This window comes from Rhinopithecus roxellana, chromosome 15, assembly GCF_007565055.1.
Source record: "Rhinopithecus roxellana isolate Shanxi Qingling chromosome 15, ASM756505v1, whole genome shotgun sequence".
Taxonomy (NCBI): Eukaryota; Metazoa; Chordata; class Mammalia; order Primates; family Cercopithecidae; genus Rhinopithecus; species Rhinopithecus roxellana.
In genome coordinates, this window is record NC_044563.1 from 79,487,324 (window position 1) to 79,502,867 (window position 15,544).

At 42.6% G+C, this 15,544-nt stretch overlaps 1 protein-coding gene across 1 annotated transcript in view; it reads left to right on the forward strand.

The window, feature by feature from the left end:
• CBL (Cbl proto-oncogene) overlaps window positions 1-15,544 on the forward strand; it is a 95,794-nt gene that overhangs the window by 5,771 nt on the left and 74,479 nt on the right. The gene's annotated exons all lie outside the window — the stretch shown is intronic.

Sequence of the window (15,544 nt, forward strand, 5' to 3'; positions counted from 1 at the left end):
CTGCACTCCAGCCTGGGCAACAGAGCGAGACTCCGTCTTAAAAAAAAAAAGGTGATTATTTCCTTCCTTCTAACTTTTCCTGCCTTACCCTATCCACCTTGCCTCCTGTGCCTCCTAAAAGCACCTTAGGAAACTTCCTGTATTTTGGAAGTGAGATGCACTTAGAATTTGCAAATTAGTATATAGCATTTAATTGGACTACTACTTAACTCCCTTAGTTCCTTTCCTTCCTGTATTTGCACACTCAAGCGTAGTGGTAGGTATTAAGTTGTTACACTCTAGGAGATTACATTACAAATTGTATATAAGTGATGTGACTATAGGTGAAATATGTCTGAAGTGATGAGGATCTCTTAGGTTTATCTTCTCTGTGTGAAATGTGTCAATATTTTTTCTGTATTTATCTTAACCTCTCAGGATTGTAAAGTCCTTGAGGGTAGCACCTGTAACCTGCTTGTCTCCTGCAATAACCAGTTATGGAGCCTTCCATAATAGTAGATACTTTGTAAGTTTTTTGGTTTTGTTTTTATTTTTTTAGAAAGGTATTTATTTATTTATTTATTTTTTAGTACACTTGAAAGAGGGCCAAGTGGGTGATTTGAGACCAAGTGCCTATTTTTATTTTTACTTATTTTTTACTTAAGAGACAGAGTCTTGCTCTGATGCCCAGGCTGGAGTGCAGTGTCACAATCATAGCTCACTGCATCCTTAAGCGTCTGGACTCAAGCCATCCTCCTGCCTTGGCCTTCCAAAGTGCTGGAATTACAGTCACAAGCCACTGCACCCAGCTAGTAGTTGGCTTTGTGGGTCCCCAAGGAATAACTGCATGGAAAAGGTATGGAGGGGGGCATCCATCTTTTCTTTTTTTTCTTTCTTTCTTTTTTTTTTGAGAGGGAGTCTCGCTTTGTTGCCCAGGCTGGAGTGCAGTGGCATGGTCTTGGCTCACTGCAACCTCTGCCTCCTGGGTTCAAGCGATTCTCTTGCCTCAGCCTCCTGAGTAGCTGGGACTACAAGTGTGTGCTACCACACCTGACTAATTTTTTGTATTTTTAGTAGAGACAGGGTTTCACTGTGTTGGCCAGGCTGGTCTCAAACTCCTGACCTTGTGATCTGCCCGCCTTGGCCTCCCAAAGTGCTGGGATTATAGGCATGAGCCACCACGCCCGGCGGGGGGCATCTATCTTAATTACATTAAAACTTATTTATTTCTTGCAGTAGCCCTTTGTTGGTATCATCCTTGTTTTATATATAAAGACATTTAGGCTCAGAGTGGTTAAGTAACTTAGTTAATAATGGAGCCTGACTTGGAATGGTGGATTACCCACCGTCCTAAAAGTTCTTCCATACATTACCTTCTCAGGTATACAACAAAGTCTCAATCACAAAAGCCATTTATTTAGAAAGTGACCTGTCCAGGTCACCTGCTGTATAGACCTCTGATTTATACAGCATTCCCCTCCATTCGAGGGAAATAGACATTCTGTGTTTTTTTAAATTATTATTTTTAAAATTAATTAATTAATTTATTTATTTTGAGACGGAGTCTCGCTCTGTTACCCAAGCTGGAGTGCAGTGGCGTGATCTTGGCTCACTGCAAGTTCCACCTCCCAAGTTCACGCCATTCTCCTGCCTCAGCCTCCTGAGTAACTGGGACTACAGGTGCCTGCCACCACACCCGGCTAATTTTTTTTGTATTTTTAGTAGAGATGGGGTTTCACTGTGTTAGCCAGGATGATCTCGATCTTCTGACCTCGTGATCCGCCTGCTTCAGCCTCCCAGAGTGCTGAGATTACAGGCATGAGCCACCGTGCTGAGCCCCGGCTGGCTAATTTTTATATTTTTAGTAGAGACGGGGTTTCATCATATTGGTCAGGCTTGTCTCGAACTCCTGACCTCAGGTGATCCACCTGCCTCAGCCTTCCAAAGTGCTGGAATTACGGGCGTGAGCCACTCTGCCCAGCCTTTTTTTTTTTAAAAGACGGAATCTCTCTCTGTCACCCAGGCTGGCGTACAGTCTCGGTTCAATGCAGTGAGGGGCATGATGTCACCTCCACCTCCCAGGTTCAAGCAATTCTCTTGCCTCAGCCTCCCAAGTAGTTGGGATTATAGGCGTGTGCCACCACACCAGTTAATTTTTGTACTTTTGATAGAGATGGGGTTTCACCATGTTGACCAGGCTGGTCTCAAACTCCTGGCCTCGAGTGACTCACCCACTGTGACCTCCCAAAGTGCTGGGATTACAGGTGTAAGCCACCGTGCCTGGCCAGTAGACATTCTCTTGAATGACAGTAAGATAGTGTTTAACTAGTACTATTCAATGAAATAGGTGTTGTCTACTTAAAAGATTGGTGTTTCTTCAAATTGTGAGTGCTGGTTACTTTGTGTGGTGATCATAGAGGCTTTTGTATACTTGTCCAGTTATACTTAATTTATGTTGTCTACTACATTTTTTATTTTTTCTGATCAGATAGTTCACATTGTAGTTTACTTTTTAGCTTCAGTTTATTAACATCTCTCTCTCTCCCCTGTTAGAGCTCCTTAGGACCAAGGCTTTGTCTTAACATAGTCACTCCCTCATTTTCTGTCGAATTAATTGAGGGGATCTGGTAGGGAATTTTTTTTTTTTTTTTTTTTTTTTTTTTAGCGAGTGCTCTGTAACTCGCTAAAAAAGTAGCATTTACTAAACGAGGGTTTACCTCATAAAGGTAGTATATAATTATTGTAAAACTTGATTTGTGTTTTATGCCTATGAAAGGCTCACCCAAAGGATGTAAGATTCTTCATAATTCCTTAATGTAAAACATGAGATGGTTGGGTATTTCATGTAATCAGCAATAGGATTTTGAAAGGCATGTAGAATAAAAGTAGGGTTAGGTCAGGGAAAAAGATTGTATGCTGTCTTCATTTTGTGAGTTTGGTTGAAGTTTTTGCTGATTCTTGCTATAGGAAAAAAGTGATTTTTTAATATGTTTTTAGCCAGCAGTATACATATAATGAATCTGATAAATCATGGTCAAATTGGTCTGGAGTCTTCCTCTTCAGCAGAGTTCAATGTTATATTCAAACATACAATAATATTTATACTGTGATAATTTCCCTAGTGATTAACCTAGAATGTTAAAAGCCAAATGGACTAAATATTTGTTTGAAAACAGGCTACATTTTTGTTTTATTTTTTCGAGATGGCATCTTGCTGTGTTGCACAGGCTGTGCTGCCCAGGCTGACCAACATGGTGAGCTCTATCTCTACTAAAAATACAGAAATTAACTGGGCGTGGTGGTGCATGCCTATAATCCCAGCTGCTTGGGAGGCCGAGGCAGGAGAATCGTTTAAACCTGGGAGGTGGAGGTTGCTGTGAGCCGAGATCACGCCATTGCACTCCAGGCTGGGCAACAAGAGTGAAACTGTCGCAAAAAAAAAAAAAAAAAAAAAAGCGGGGGGTTGTGGCCGGCGCCTGTAATCCCAGCTACTCGGGAGGCTGAGGCACAAGAATAGCTTGAATTTGGGAGATGGAGGCTACGGTGAGCAGAGATTGTGTCGCTGCACTCCAGCCTGCGTGACAGAGCTAGACTCTGTCTCAAAAAAGAAAAAAAAAATTGTTAGAAAAGGGGCATTTAACAAGTCACTGAAATATTTTCATGATGAGCAAATTTTGTGCTGGAAGAAAATAGGTAGGAGTAGGCAACCACCTGGAAGCCAGCGTCAGCTTTGTCCCCACAGTGCTCCTTCCTGCAGCAGCTTCCGCAAGGAGGGAAAGGGGGTGCTAATGATGGCACTGGTGGTGTGCATCCACTGGGGATCCAAGCACTGGGGAGATGTGATGCCACTATCATAGGTGCACCTGTGGTTCTCTCACAAGAAATAAGCAGCCACTCTGGGTCCCTCTCTGCTGTTTTTGGAACGGCTAGTGAGTCATGTGTGACAGCATCCCTTGCCTGGGCACCTTCTCACAACCACCACTATTTGCTGCCTTCCCTGTGGCTTGAATCTGGCATGGAGGAAGGACTAAAATGGGGCCAATTCATTGGTGCTTCATTGAGTGGGGATGGGATCCTAATTTCTGCTTCCTCCTCTCTTGGACTTATTGTATTGTATTGTATTTATTTATTTTTATTTTATTTATTTAATTATTTATTTATTTATTTATTTATTTATTTATTGAGATAGAGTCTTGCTGTGTCGCCAGGCTGGAGTGCAGTGGTGCGATCTCGGCTCACTGCAACCTCCGCCTCCCGGGTTCAAGCGATTCTCCTGCCTCAGCCTCCCGAGTAAGCTGGGACTACAGGCGCTCGCCACCAGGCCCAGCTAATTTTTGTATTTTTAGTAGAGACGGGGTTTCACCATACTGGCCAGGATGCTCTCGATCTCTTGACCTCGTGATCTGCCTGGCTCGGCTTCCCGAAGTGCTGGGATTACAGGCGTGAGCCACCGTGTGCAGGCCATATTTTTGTTTTTTTATGTGGATCTTAAACTGATGTTCAGACTCTATCAAGCGATTTCTTACAAACCAGTACTTCTCAGATTTTATCATGAATTCAGATAAATTCAGGGGATCTTGTTAAAATACTGACTTTGAATAGGTCTGGAGTGGGGCCTGAGAGATTTTTGCATTCCTAATCAGCTCTCAGGAGATGTCACTGCAGCAGGCCCAGGTACCAGACTTGATATAGGAAGGCCGTATGCCACAGTTCCTTTTATTTTGGGTAAGCCTAGCAGATTTTTTTTTTTTTTTTAAGAAATGGCAGTTTATGGCCGGGCGCGGTGGCTCAAGCCTGTAATCCCAGCACTTTGGGAGGCCGAGACGGGCGGATCACGAGGTCAGGAGATCCAGACCATCCTGGCTAACACAGTGAAACCCCGTCTCTACTAAAAATACAAAAACTAGCCGGGTGAGGTGGCGGGCGCCTGTAGTCCCAGCTACTCGGGAGGCTGAGGCAGGAGAATGGCGTAAACCCGGGAGGCGGAGCTTGCAGTGAGCTGAGATCTGGCCACTGCACTCCAGTCCGGGCGATAGAGCGAGACTCTGCCTAAAAAAAAAAAAAAAAAAAGAAATGGCAGTTTAAGATTTTAATTATGATGTTCTTCAATTATGGAAGTAATACTTTAAAATATAAATTTTTGACTGGATGTAGTGGCTCACACCAGTAATCCCAGCACTTTGAGAGGCCAAGGCAGGAAGATTACTTGAAGCCAAGAGTTCGAGACCAGTCGAGTCAATATAGTTAGAACCGAATCTCTACAAAAATAAAAAATAAAAAAATTATTTGGGCGTGGTGGTGAGTTGCTTTAGTCCCAGATACTCAGGAGGCTGAGGTGGGAAGATCACACAGGAGTTTGAGGCTGTAGTGAGCTATGATCCTGCTACTGTGCATCGGCTTGGGCAACAGAGTGAGACCCTGTCTCTAAATAAAGAAAATGAAAAAGGAAAAGCAGCTGATTCTTAGTTACCTCAAGTGAAAATTATGTTGACACTTTTCCACAGTGACACTTAACATAAATGTAGTAGTTGCTGGGGAGTTAAAGATGACCCGGCACTCAAACTTACAATTTGTGTGATACAACTGAAGGTACGTAGAGGGCTCTGGGAACCCTCTATGCAATACAGTCTGTGGGGCTCATGAGGCAAACCATTAATCTCTGAGGAGGCAAAAAAGGGAATGAGGAGGAACTTTAGACCAGTCAGGCCCTTATGTAATACCCTCATCCACAATTGTGTCTTAATTACTGTATGGCATCTAAAAGTGATACTAAAACATTTACAGTAGTCCTTTCCTATCCGTAGTGTGCTTCCTGCAGTTTCAGTTACCTGTGGTTTGAAAACATTAAATGGAAAATTCCAGAAATAAACAATCCAGAAGTTAAATTGTGTGCTGTTCTGAGTAACGAGATGAAATCTTGCAATCTTGTGCTGCTTGTGTCCTGGCATGAATCATCCCTTTATGCAGTGTGGATACATACTGTGGATATAGTAGTGTAGCCACACCGTCTACACTACCAGCCTGTTAGTCGCCTAGTAACCATCTTGATTCTCAGATCAACTGTTGCAGTCTTGCAGTGCTTGTATTTGAGTCACCGTTATTTTACTTAATGACCCCCAAAGCATAAGAGTAATGATGCTGGCATTTTAGATATCCAAAGAAAAACCAGGAAATGCCTCCTTTAAGTGAACAGGTGAAAGTTGTTAAGAAAAAAATCATATTCTGAGGTTACTAAGTTGTACAGTAAGAATGAATCTTCTACTCATGAAATTGTGAAGAAGGGGCTGGGCTTAGTGGTTCATGCCTGTAATCCCAGCACTTTGGGAGGCCAAGGTGGTTGTATCACTTGTGTCCAAGAGTTCGAGACCAGCCTGGGCACATGGTGAAACCCTTTTTTTTTTTTTTTGAGACGAAGCCTCGCTCTGTCACCCAGGCTGGAGTGCTGTGGCCGGATCTCAGCTCACTGCAAGCTCCGCCTCCTGGGTTCATGCCATTTTCCTGCCTCAGCCTCCCGAGTAGCTGGGACTACAGGCGCCCGCCACCTCGCCCGGCTAGTTTTTTGTAGCTTTTAGTAGAGACGGGGTTTCACCGTGTTAGTCAGGATGGTCTCGATCTCCTGACCTCGTGATCCACCCGTCTCGGCCTCCCAAAGTGCTGGGATTACAGGCTTGAGCCACCGCGCCCGGCCGGTGAAACCCTTTTTTAAAACAAAATTTTGAAGAAGCGAAAAGAAATTGATACTAGGGCTGGACGTGGTGTCTCACACCTGTAATTTCAGCACTGCGGGAGGCTGAGGCGGGCAGATCACTCGAGGTCAGGAGTTGGAGACCAGCCTGGCCAACATGGTGAAACCCTGTCTCTACTAAAAAATACAAAAATTAGCGGGGTATGGAGGTGGGCTCCTGTAATCCCATCTACTCAGCAGGAGGCTAAGGTAAGAGAATTGCTTGAACCCAGGAGGCAGAGGTGGCAGTGAGCCGAGATAGTGTTGCTGCACTCCAGCCTGGGCACAGAGTGAGACTCTGTCTCAACAACAACAAAATTTATACTAGGCTTGCTGTCATACTTCATGGCCCTGGTATATGATAAGTGCTTAGTTAAGATGAAAAAAGTGTTAAATTTGTGGATGGAAGACATGCACAGAAACGTGCTCTGATTGGCGCACTTGGGTTTGGTATTATCCTTGATTTGAGGCAACCACTAAGGGTCTTGGAATGCATCCCCCTAACATAAAGGAGGACCACTGTAATCTCTAGTTAATGCCAAGTATTTGGTTTGAAGTTGCATCGATAACTCTGGACAAATAAACGTTTTTGCATTTTTTTTTTTTTTTGAGACAGAGTCTCGCTCTTTCGCCGACGCTGGAGTGCAGTGGCGTCATCTTGGCTCACTGTAACCTCTGCCTCCTGGGTTCAAGTGATTCTCCTGCCTCAGCCTCTCAAGTAGCTGGGATTATAGGCGGGCACCACCTCGCCTGGCTAATTTTTTTTTTTTTAAGATGGAGTCTCACTCTGTCACCCAGGCTGGAGTGCAATGGCACGATCTTGGCTCACTGCAACCTCTGCCTCCTGGGTTCAAGCCATTCTCCTGCCTCAGCCACCTGAGTAGCTGGGATTACAGGCATGCGCCACTACGCCCGGCTAATTTTTGTAATTTTAGTAGAGATAGGGTTTCACCATGTTGGCCAGGCTGGTCTCGAACTCCTTGTGATCCACCCACCTTGGCCTCCCAAAGTGTGGGGATTACAGGCGTGAGCCACTGCGCCTGGCCACGCCGAGTTATTTTTGTATTTTTAGTAGAGGTGGGGGTTTCACCATGTTGGGCAGGCTGGTCTTGAACTCCTGACCTCAAGTGGTCCGCCTGCCTCGGCCTCCCAAAGTGTTGGAATTACAGGCGTGAGCCACCACACCTGACCCATTTTTGCCTTTTAAAAGTAGAACTGGCTGGGTGCAGTGGCTCATTCCTGTAATCCCAGCATTTTGAGAGATTATGGTGGTAGAATCACTTGAGACCAGGATTTTAAGACCAGCCTGGATAACATAGCCAGACCCTGTGTCTGAAAAAATATTAGCCAGATGTGGCACATGCATGTAGTCCCAGCTACTGGGGAGGCTGAGGGAGGAGCATCACTTGAGCCTAGGAGGCCCAGGCTGAGTGAGCTGTGATGGCGCCACTGTACTCCAGTGTGGGTGACAGAGTAAGACCCTGTCTCAAAAAAATAAAAATAAAATATATATATAAAAACTGCATGGTTAAGCTGTCAGAACATACATTGTATTGAATGTGTTTTTTCTGCAGTTGATGTGGTAAGTGAAAGTAATGAGACTGGTAATGAATTATAAGTGGCATGGTGTTTTTGATAAATGCTGTTGGGTGGTATTTGAGAAGTGTTATGTAGTAACTGCAATTCAAGAACCTGAAGGGAGTTTTGAGAAATCAAAAATTGAGAATAGTAATTACAAGTAAGGTGTTTTTCAAATTATTGTCTAATGATGGGGCTATTGTCTAGTGATGACACTTTTTTTCCTCCTATAATCGGTTGACTTTAAAATATGTTTGTTAAAAAAAGTATAGGTGGCTGGATGCAGCGGCTTATGCCTGTAATCCCAGCACTTTGGGAGGCCAGGGTGGGCGATCACTTGAGGCCAGGAATTCGAGACCAGCTTATCCAACATGCGAAACACTGTCTCTACTAAAAATACAAAAATTAGCCGGGCATGGTAGTGCACGCCTGTAGTCTCAGCTACTTGGGAGACTGAGGCAGAGAATTGCTTGAACCTGGGAGATGGAGGCTGTAGTGAGCTGACATCACATCACTGCATTCTAGCCTGGGTGACAGAGCGAGATTCCATCTCAAAAAAAAAAAAAAAAAGTGAAGGTTTCTGGCCAGGCACCGTGGCACATGCCTGTAATGCCAACACTTTGCGAGGTTGAGGTGGGCGGATTGCTTAAGCCTAGGAGTTCAAGACCAGTCTAGGCAACATAGTGAGACCCCACCTCTATTTTTATTTAAAAATTAAACCAAAACCAAAAAAGGATAGGTTTCTGATTTGTCTTTGAAAAACAGTCATGAGTTTTCGTTTAAAAAAGCGTCACTATATATTTATACTTGTTAAACCTCTTCAAGTTTCTGAGATGGAGTTTTTAAAATTTGAAGCTTTAAGAGACTTTAGAAATAAATTGATCTAACTCTTTCATTTAGAGAGACAGAACTTGAGACCCAGAAGGGCAAATAATTTGCTTGAGGTGGCATAGCCAGTGTCACCAGACTAGAGCCCAGGTCTCTGGACTTGTGCTCTGGTGTCCTCCTCTCCTCTTGACAGGAGGTTAATATTCATCCTTGTAAAGTATAATGACATTTTACACATAGAGCTCCACATATTGAATACTTGTTTTTGTAGCATAAAACTATTCATTTTTAACATGGGAAAACATTGAAATGAAAATGAAAAATGCTTCTATCAATAAGTTGGAGTCTTTAGAGATAAAAAATATTTAAGTTGTTTTAGACTTATATGCTTATGGTTTTCTGCCTAATTAAAAATGCAAATTCCTTAGTGTTAGAAAGTATTCTGTATTCACAACAGCATTAGGCCTAGGCATTGTTGTTCTCTATAACATTTTGCTTTTTAAAAGTTTAGCAGTTTTCAAGCATAGTTTTATTGCTCTTTATTGTGATCATAACACTTTCCAATTTTTTTCTATTGACCATTGAGTCTTGGCAGAAGCAAAGGGAGGAGCTAGGCCAGTGAGAAAGCTATTATGAATGGAGTGCATGGCAGCTGTACAAGGATACTGTTGGTTTTTCCAGAGCTAAGCACGTTTCTTTTTAACATTGTTCTGAGTGATGCTGTAAATGTACAGGCAGAAGTAAACAAAAGGCAGCCATTTTTGCCACTGCAGGATTTGGAATGCAAAATAGAGTTGGCCAAATGGAGGACAGACTAAGCAGGAAAATATTTTTATCTTTCAGAAATTTTTTGGTGAATTTTTTTAAGCTTGGGGTTCATGTTCTTTGAAGGTTAACTGTGACTGCCAGTTTAAAATTCACTAAATAATATAGGCAGATGGTTTGGGTTTTTGATGTTTGTTAACTATCGAGTTGAATTATTCACACAGGGCCTTTGGAAACCATTTTTTTTTTTAAGAGGTTATACATAATAAGGACTTTTTTTCCTTTCCAAAGAATGTTAATTTCAAGAGTATCAACAGCATGGTCAGGCATGGTGGCTCTTGCCTGTATATAATTCCAGCCTTTTGGGATGCCAGGAGGCAGGACCACTTGAGGCCAGGAGTTCGAGACCAGCCTTGGTAACATAGTGAGGCTCTATCACTGCAAAAAATAGTTTAAAAAAATTATGCAGGTGTGGTTGCGTGTACCTGTAGTCCTGTGTTTTTGGGAGGTCTAGTTGGGAATGTCTCTTGAGTCCAGGAGTTCAAAGCTGCATTTGAGGTATGATCATGCCATTGTGTTCCAGCCTGGGTGACAGAGCAAACCACCCCACAGCGTTTTTTTTCTTTAAAAAAAAAAAAAAGGTCTTGCCATCTTTCTCAGCTGGTCTCAAACTCCTAGGTTCAAGCCATCCTCCCATCTCAGCCTTCCAAAGTGCTGGGATTACAGGCATGAGCCACTATGCCTGACCCTTTTAAAATTTTTGTTTTTTTTTTATTTTACTTTATTTTATGTTATTTTATTTTACGGTATGTTATTTTATGTTATTTTATTTTAAGACAGAGTCTTGCTCTGTCACCCAGGCCAGAGTACAGTGGCCTGATCTCTGCTCACTGCAAACTCCATCTCCCAGGTTGCAGCGATTCTCCTGTCTCAGCCTCCCCAATTGTTGGGGTTACAGGTGTGTGCCACCACACCCAGCTAATTTTTGTATTTTTAGTAGAGATGGGCTTTCACCATGTTGGCCAGGCTGTTCTCGAACTCCTGACCTCAAGTGATCTGCCCGCATTGGCCTCCCAAGGTGCTGGGATTACAGGTGTGAGTCACCGCACCTGGCCTAAAATTTTTATTATTTATTTATATTTTATTTATTTATTTATTTATTTATTTATTTATTTATTTATTTATTTAGAAACAGAGTCTCTCTCTGTCGCCAGGCTGGAGTGCAGTGGCGTGGTCTTGGCTCACTGCAACTTCTGCCTCCCAGGTTCAAGTGATTCTCCTGCCTCAGCCTCCCGAGTAGCTGGGATTATAGGCATGTGCCACCACACTCAGCTAGTTTTTGTATTTTTCGTAGAGATGGGATTTCACTATGTTGGCCAGGCTGGTCTCGATCTCCTGACCTCGTGATCTGCCCGCTGCAGCCTCCCAAAGTGCTGGGATTACAGATGTGAGCCACCGCGCCTGGCAATTTTTATTTTTTGAGACTCTGTCTCTTAAAAGATGAAGCAAAAAAAAAAAAGAATAGGCCTACCTTTTTATGTTCCTTGAGGTCTGTGTTAGTGTTCCATGGTTGAAGACTTAAGAGTTAGTGCAGTGCTGATTTCCCTGGTCATGATGATTCATTTTCAAAAGATCTTGAGAAAAACAGACATTTAATATGCAAATAAACTTTAAGAGGTTACATGCTAAAGAAGGACAGATAACACTTGTGAAAGGCACATGGTACTAGTTTAAAAATACTAATTCATGAAATGTTTTGGAAACATTTTGTGGTATGTTGTGAGGGCTGATCCATTGTCATGAACATTTATTGATTGCATATGATAAAGGTTTTAGTTTAGTTTTTTTTGTTGTTGAAGGGATGTGCGGTTGACCCTACAACAGCCAGGAGGTTAGGGGCATAGACCACCCTACGTCCCATCCCCCTCATTACCTCCAGCCCCCGCCCCCCCATCGAAAGTCACACGTAGCTTTTGACTCCCTCCCCCAAAGTTAGCCAGTAATAGCCTGCTGTTGATTAGAAGCCTTACTGATAACATAAAACAGCTTATTAACACATATTTTGTACATATATGTGTTGTATCCTGTGTTCTTCCAATGAAGTAAGCCAGATTAAAGAAAACATTATTTTTTGTATTTTTTGTTTGTTTGTTTGTTTGAGATGGAGTCTCGCTCTGTCACCAAGCTGGAGTGCAGTGGCGTGACCTCGGCCCACTGCAACCTCTGCTTCCCGGGTTCAAGCGATTCTCCTACCTCAGCCTCCCGAGTAGCTGGGATTACAGGTGCCTGCCACCATGCCTGGCTAATTTTTTTGTAATTTTAAATAGAGGCAGGGTTTCACCATGTTGACCAGTTGTCACTTACCTCCTTTTCTTTTGTGGATGTTTCTTTTCTTTTTTTTTTTTTTTTTTTTTTTTTTTTGAGACGGAGTCTGGCTCTGTCTCCCAGGCTGGAGTGCAGTGGCCGGATCTCAGCTCACTGCAAGCTCCGCCTCCCGGGTTTACACCATTCTCCTGCCTCAGCCTCCAGAGTAGCTGGGACTACAGGCGCCCGCCACCTCGCCCGGCTAGTTTTTTGTATTTTTAGTAGAGACGGGGTTTCACCGTGTTAGCCAGGATGGTCTCGATCTCCTGACCTCGTGATCCGCCCGTCTCGGCCTCCCAAAGTGCTGGGATTACAGGCTTGAGCCACCGCGCCCGGCCAGTGGATGTTTCTTAATATAAACTATGTTTAGTTTTCAGTTTTTGCTGGATATTAATCTGTAGTTAACAGTGTCAGTCTCCCCCACCTCCTTCCACAGACTAACATAGAAACCTACAATTTTAATATTTTTATTGTAAAATGTATTGTTTGTAAATATCTGACTTACTTTTGGAATGTAGCAGTTGTAAACTGGGAGCTGTCTGTATTTGTTTTATTAATATGAGTTATTAACTCTGTTGTACTTAGAATATAGTTATCTTGTGAGGTGGAGTCTTTTTTCCCGGGCCATGTTCTTCCCTTTTGACTTAAACACTTGATAGGAAGAAGAGCTTTCTAAAATGCTGTGAAAATATTCATGAACCAAATGTTTTTTGTTGATTCGGCTTGTCTTTATGTGCTAGGCTTATATATGGGGCTAACTGGATGTGGTGGCATGAGACTTTAATCCCGGCTATTCGGGCAGCTTAGGCAGGAGGGTTGCTTGAATCCAGGAGTTCGAGGTTGCAGTGAGCTATGATTGAACCACTGTACTCCAGCCTGAGTGACAGAGTGAGTCTCTCAAAAAAAAAAACAAAAACAAAACAAAAAAAACTTAAGAAAACAAGAGTTCAAGAAATGTTGTATTGAGAATGACGTATCTTAGTTTTACAATTTTCATATTATTTCAAGAGTTCTGTTTTTTTTTTTTTTTTTTTTTTCTTTTGAGATAGAATCTTGCTGTTGCCCAGGCTGGAGTGCAGTGGCATGGTCTTAACTCACTGCAACTTCCACCTCCCAGGTTCAAGTGATTCTCCTGCCTCAGCCTCCCGAGTAGCTGGAATTACAGGCATGTGTCACCATATCCGGCTAATTTTTGAAGAATTCTTGATCATTAGTTATTAAATGGAAATTTATCCTAAGGAAATAATCTGATGTATAGAAGACTGAAATGCCCAAGCATGTTCATCACTGTGATGTTGCAGTAGTAAAGACTTGAAAACAAAATAAATGTTAAAACAAAGTTGGGGGGAGATGGTTAAGATATGTTATTGTCTATCCATAGACTAGAATTATTTAAATATCTCAAAAAAGTTTATAATGAGCTTTTGGTGACACAAGAAAATAGGTATTTTTAAATGTGAAATAAAAACGAGAATGTCAGACATGTGCTTCCATTAATGTTAGCTTAGGTTGTTTTGAACCAAATAACTGCTAACAGCTAGAAAAGCTAGAAGACATAGAATTATTATCAAGACAGTAAGAAATTATGCCAAATTTGGGAAGTTGAGGAGAGCTGTGAGAAATTTATTTTCATGTAATGTGTAAGGGATCTAGTTTTGTTTTTTTTTCCATATGGAGAGCAAAGTTTTCAATAGTTTTTCTCTTGTATTCTTGATTTTTAATGTTCACCACCAATACTGTATTTCCTTATGTACATGTATGAGTCTGCTTCTGGACTTTCTGTTCCAATAGTTTGTCTTTTCCAGACACAGAAAAGTCCGTGTCAATAGAGAGCACAAACAAGTTAGGTAGAAATCTAAATTTATTTGTTTGACAAACACAAAATGGACTAAACTTACCAGTTAGAAAACAATGATTGTTACATTGGATTTTTAAAATCTGTCTTTATGATCTTTAAAAGAAACACTTAAAACATAACTCAGAAAAGTTGAAAGTAAAAGATGGGATGAAGAATTACCAGGCAAATTCTGAGTCTAACTGTAGGACTCTCAGCTCCAGGCTTTGCTGGGTCCAAGACCTGTCTGTTCCTGTTCCTCAAGCGGTTGTTAAAACTCAAATCCCAGTAATTCCAGCACTTTGGAAGGCTGAGGCAGGCGGATTACCTGAGGTCAGGCATTCGAGACCAGCCTGGCCAACATGGCGAAACCCCATCTCTGCTAAAAATACTAAAATTAGCTGGGTGTGATGGCAGGTGTCTGTAATCCCAGCTACTTGGGGAGGCTGAGACAGGAGAATCACTTGAACCTTGGAGGCGGCGGCTGCAGTGAGCTGAGATTGTGCCATTGCACTCCAGTCTGGGCAAAAAGAGCAAAACTCCATCTCAAAAACAAAAAACAAACAAAGGTCTGGGCGCAGTGGCTCACACCTGTAATCCCAGCACTTTGGGAGGCTAAGGCTGGTGGATCACGAGGTCAGGAGTTCGAGACCAGGCTGACCAACATGGAGAAACCCTGTCTCTACCAAAAATACAAAATTAGCCGGGCATGGTGCTACATGCCTGTAATCCCAGCTACTGGGGAGGCTGAGGCAGGAGAATCGCTTGAACCCGGGAGGTGGAGGTTGCGGTGAGCCAAGATCACACCATTGCACTCCAGTCTGGGCAACAAGAGCAAAACTCTGTCTCAAAAAACAGACAAAACTCTGTAATCCCCAAGATTACAGAGATTTACCTCCCAGGGCAGTCATGTCCTTTATTTCTGTCCCTGGGAATTGTCTTTAGTCTATTATAGGGGTCAGGCTGGACGCAGTGGCTCATGCCTATAATCCCAGCATTTTGGGAGGCTGAGGCAGTTGGCATCGTTTGAGCTCAGGAGTTTGGGACTAGCCTGGGCAACATGTCTCTACAATAAAAACAATTAGCTGGGTGTGGTTACGTATGGCTGTAGTCCTAGCTACCCAGGAGGCTGAAGTGGGAGGATCACCTGAGCCTGGGGATTTGAGGCTGCACTGAGCCATGATTGCTCCATTCCACTCCAACCGTGAGACCCTGTCTCAAATAAATAAATAAATAAAAATATTGTGGGGATTAGCAGTATATTTAAAAGCGGTATATTTAAAACATCTGGCATGTTTTAGGCATTTATGTGGATGTTTTCCCCTAGTTGTTTGGTCTGCGTGTTATCTGTACCATTAGTCTCTCAAAGGGATTTAAAAACACATTCTTCTGGGGGACCACTAAAAATTTTAAAATGATTGCCTGTGGGCAATGGGGTTATGGATCTGTTTCTTATATTCTCATGTATTTTT